The sequence below is a fragment of the Pteropus alecto genome, unplaced genomic scaffold (genome assembly GCF_000325575.1).
Source record: "Pteropus alecto unplaced genomic scaffold, ASM32557v1 scaffold175, whole genome shotgun sequence".
Classification (NCBI taxonomy): Eukaryota; Metazoa; Chordata; class Mammalia; order Chiroptera; family Pteropodidae; genus Pteropus; species Pteropus alecto.
The window spans coordinates 948,466-953,432 of NW_006437739.1; the positions used below are offsets into that span (position 1 = coordinate 948,466).

General features: G+C 32.6%; 1 protein-coding gene across 2 annotated transcripts in view; it reads right to left on the minus strand.

Moving 5' to 3' along the window:
- Positions 1-4,967, minus strand: part of POF1B (POF1B, actin binding protein) — a 79,017-nt gene that overhangs the window by 30,977 nt on the left and 43,073 nt on the right. The window lies entirely within an intron of this gene.

The window sequence follows — 4,967 nt, forward strand, 5'->3', positions numbered from 1 at the left end:
GAGTAATTCAAGGCCAAATGTAGAAAATTTTTAGACCTCAGAGACATTTGAAATCTTAAACACAAATTACTATGAATGGTGTCCTAAATAAGACATATTCTATTGATTTTATATCCTTTGGTATCAATCTGTTCAATATCGTTGACCACCTTACCTCTCATCCCCCAAACAACACTACTTGGAGGTTAATAATTTAGGTTGCATTCCATTCTATCTTTGGTATTGCATGTGGGACCAAAGTCCTAAGTGTATATGATAAATAGACTTCAAATTTGACCATTGATACTTCCTTTTCAATATGTCTTCCGAATGCAGAGCCTAAAAAATCATGCATGCTAAGGCAAGTGGAAGGATTGCTAAGTAAGCAAAGATGGGCTTTCATAATCATGTCTTTGTTATGATAATCCATTTATAAATACAGGAAATGAGAAAATGCCACATTCAAAATACAGTATAGTATCATGTTTTTATTAAGACACTTTTTTTTCACATTTTAAAATGTGTAGATGAATATACCACAATGCTATCTTGTCCATGTACCAGTTTACATGGATAAACTGGTAGAGTCAATATCATCACACAGCATGTTTAAATGCCATGGAGTTAATAAGCTGTGTGTATTCAATACAAAAAATTTAAATGCTCACACGAACATAGTAACCCATTCTATTTTCCAACATCTTCTCTGGTCCAACCATAGTAGATTTCACTCTTCTGGGCCCACATCATGTTATTCTTGCCTCTGGTCTTTACTCACATTTCTCTCTGCTTTAAATACACTATCTCATTCTTGCTGTGTATCCAAATCTTACCCATCCTTTGAAATCCATCTTAAGATCTACTACCACCATGAAAACTAAAACTATACTAGCCAGCAACCTAATTCGATTTAGCTTTTTTTCTCAATTATCTTGAATTGTTTTCATATTATTTTACATATGTAAATCTTTTTCTCTCAGTACTCTCTCCCTACCTAAAAGAAATAAACTTAAGTTTAAAGAATAAGTCATATTTTTTTTTGGTATATCCCATAATATCTAGCACAATATTGATTGAACACTCTATAGTTGTTCAGTAAGTACTTGTTGATTTGAAAGAAGTCATCTGCCTGGTTAGAAGTGATGCCCCAAATGACAGCTGATTATGGAAATAGTGTTTTTTACTAGTTTCTCTCTTAAAGCAGCTAACCAAGAATGATTAAGAAGGCCAAAAAGAACATAGGCAGTACTTCTCCAAGAATATCCTGGTGATCCGTTATACCCACTTCCCTAAGTTCAGATAAGTCTAATTACAGCAACTAAACTGAACTCCTTTAGAATTGGAGACTGACATTTGAGTTCTACCTAGATTTCTTGTCTTGGCAGTCAGCTCCTCAGTGATAGACCCTCTCAGGAAATGAAGGTCAAAATTAGGCAAATCTTTATTCAGAATAATCATGAATACTTTTGATTTCATATTTCATGTATTTCTCCCTTATGGACCATCTATATGTTCATCAAACTGGGAGTAGCCTAAAAACATGGTTTCAAATATGATTTAAAAAATCAAGGTTAAGAAGAAAATCTAGCTATCATGTCAATGTCATTCCATTGCTCTGCAGGTTATTTCTTTGCTGATACTAACCAGGTAGATACCTCCTTCCTGCTTCACCTCTCCATGTCCCTTTCAAAGCTGTAACTTTCCCAAGAAGTAAAGAGCATTTCTTTAAACAAGGATACTCAAGTACTGAGCTCCCTTGTTAGAATCTCCAAACTAATTTGATGTTTAGTATTTGCATATTTTTTTCTCTTAGCTGGTTATAATCCTCTCTTAAAACTCTGATAATCATGTTTTTTTTTCTTTCCAATTTGATTTATTTAATGGAGTAATTTCACAGTTTCAAATTGTCTTAAAATATTTTTAATTTTTTTTCACAAATATTTTCCTGTCATTGCACTGTATACTAGTAAACCTTTTAAGTACATAGTCTTTATCCACATGAATCTTTAGTGCCATTACTAAAACTTTTGCTTAAGTGATTTCTATGTGGTGGATTTAGGTACCCAAACAAAGAATCACAGAGTTCAGGACAAGGAATGTTTTACCTTAATATTTTGTCTATGTTCATTACTAGAAAGAGGTGTTAAATGTTACCAAAAGGAAGTGATTTTATTTTGAGAAATTATAATAATAACTAATGTTTATTTAGCCCTTACTATGCGCTGGGCATTGTGCTATGGACTTCATGTAAAGATTAAATAAAATAATGCTATCTTGTAACCTCTACACAATATTGCCTCTCCAGATGACCTCTTCTGTTCATTTTCTTGGTTATTTTAGAATTATACTGTTCCTGACAGCATTATTTTGGAGGTTAGTTGGACTAAGACTTGAAATAGCAACAAGTTTGATTTTCTCAGTGTGAAACTATGTGAAATATACCTGAAATTCAGGTAATAACTTTTAATCAGCTGGAGAAAAGATAAGAGCATTAGAATTGAAGAATAGGTTCTTTTGGCAAAAGAGATGTTAAGGTGTAAAAGCAGGAAGAAAAATTTCACTTCTTTGTGTATATATTCCTTCTCAATTTTGTACAGACTACAGTTTACACTAACATTTGAGTAACAGTGAAAACCTAAACCCAGTTGGGTTCAAAAGTTTTAAGAGGAGAGGGGAGAGAGAAGTCAGATTCTCATCTACTATTAAGTCTTTGACAGGATTATGCTCAATAATAAGGTGAAATTTCTTAACCATAAACTGTGATGTGCTAGTTAGCAATAGTTTTCATTTACTAAATAGCAGGTCTTTAGAGCTTCTTAGTTTTATTGTAACTATTTGTAGGTGTGTTTTGACATATCTTTTAGAGTTGGCTCAAAGCCATATTCTTGTTGTCTTGAAAAAGCCAAGATAGGAGTCTTCCAAGGAAGCATGAGTTTTGGGTCAGAATAATGGTAGAATAGTGGTAGCTCTAATGGATAGAGGTTTACATTCCATGAAATTATTGTGTTTATACAATACTTGAGATAATAACCTTACCCTGAATCTACTCTTGTGCTTGATGAATGAAAGCTATCTTGAATAATAGTTTTAGCTTTTTATATATAAACATGGCAGGAATACAAACTGTGCTGAAGAATAATTGTTCCCAGATACACAAAATGTGATATTTCTTTTACAAATTACAAAAATTATTAAAGGTTCTTTAGCATGCATCAATCAAGTATCTTTAATTACATCATTATTGGACTATAATAATGGCCAAACAGTCCAACTCCTTGTCTGATTGCAGGTAGAAAACAAGACAAAATGAACAAACAAACAAGCAAAAAACCTTTGGTTAGAATTGCTGCCGCAAACTCAAGGCAAGGCAAGACGAGAATGTTTAGGTGTGAAATTAGAGGCAAATTAGTGAATATATTTTCCAAAAATTTGTAGAAAGAAACTACCTTGTAAAGGGAAGCCATGGGCTTTAACTTACTACTGTCTTAGAAGTTCTTGTTCTGGTTCCAATTGGGGGTTTTGTTTCTTATTTGTAGTCTATGAAATTCTAGGAGTGGCTTTCTTTTCTTTTTTTCTTTTTTCTTTTTTTTTGCTAGCATCCACACTGTATTAACTTTGATATTCAAAGATGATACTTTTGACCAACCATATTTACAAAATTTAATGGAAGTGATTACAGAGCCCTACAGATAGTAGGCACACAATGATTATGGATTTTGACTGAGCAATCTGTATTTCCTCGCCTGCCATCTTCCCCCAAGCTTAATGGTGTACATTTGTGAAAATGTTGCTCAGGACTAGAAATAGTTTTTTAGCAAGATACAGTCACAATCCAGCAGTACAAGGTGTTGGCTTAATTAAATTTATTTCCACTAGGTAATTGGCTTAAGGTTGTGCATTTTTCACCTATTTAAAAGGATTGCTTAGCAGATGCTTAAAATGCCATGTTATATAAAAGGGATTATACATAAATGTCTAACGCTCTAAAAGATCATGAACATGTTAAGTAACAGTCTGCTCTGTTTAGACCTTAGTGGATTGTAACGTTTTGCTATATGACAACAAAAATATCACTATTAATAAAAGGTTACAATGCATAGATTATTATCCTGAAGAGCTCATAATGATATGGTAACATTTGTAGATAAATAAAGTTACTGCTTCATTTATTTTATTTTCATTTGGGACATTTAATAACTGTCAGACTGATTGAAACCATAGTTAATCCAGTGGACATAAATCCCTGTGAAATTAAATGCATTTTAGGTATGTCATTTGGCTACTAGAGTAAAAAGAAACAATCGGTGTCTTCCTATTTTGTATTACAAGAAGAAATCCTAGCAAGAGAAAAAGTGACAGAATTTTAGGTTCTGAAAATCCTCGCTGCTATTTTAATCTCCATAGACATTTTAGTAAAGAAATATTGGATTATACAGTACTTAGTACATGGAAAATTATCAATAAACACTGTTATTAAATTGAATGCACTATACAACAATCACAATTCTAAAATGAAGACTTTACTCCTAACAACAATTCTGTATTTGAAATAAAGGCCTAATTTAATTTTATATGTAAGTAAATCTCAGCAGCAAAGCTCTATAGTGAAGAAAGAATGGAAATTGGAGACAAAAGTGGAGCTCCCACTTCTAGGTTGTAGGTTAAATATTCCATTTAACTTCTCTGAACCTGTGTTGTCAATTGTAAAATGTAGGTAATTAAGTCCCTACATCATAAAGTTGCTGGATGTACCACTTTTTTTTTTCTGTAAAATGTTAAACCATACAAATAAATGCTTTTATTTAACTTAAGGCATATGGACAATTGGCTGTTGGAATAATGATAGAAAGATATTTAAAATATGATTGGTACCAAAGTCTATGAGGGCTGAAGATGTAGTAGAAATGAAGAAATTGAGAGTGATTAAGAACTATGAGGACAAAGTGTGGGAAAGATCACTGGCATGGTGGTGACGTTCTCATAGATAA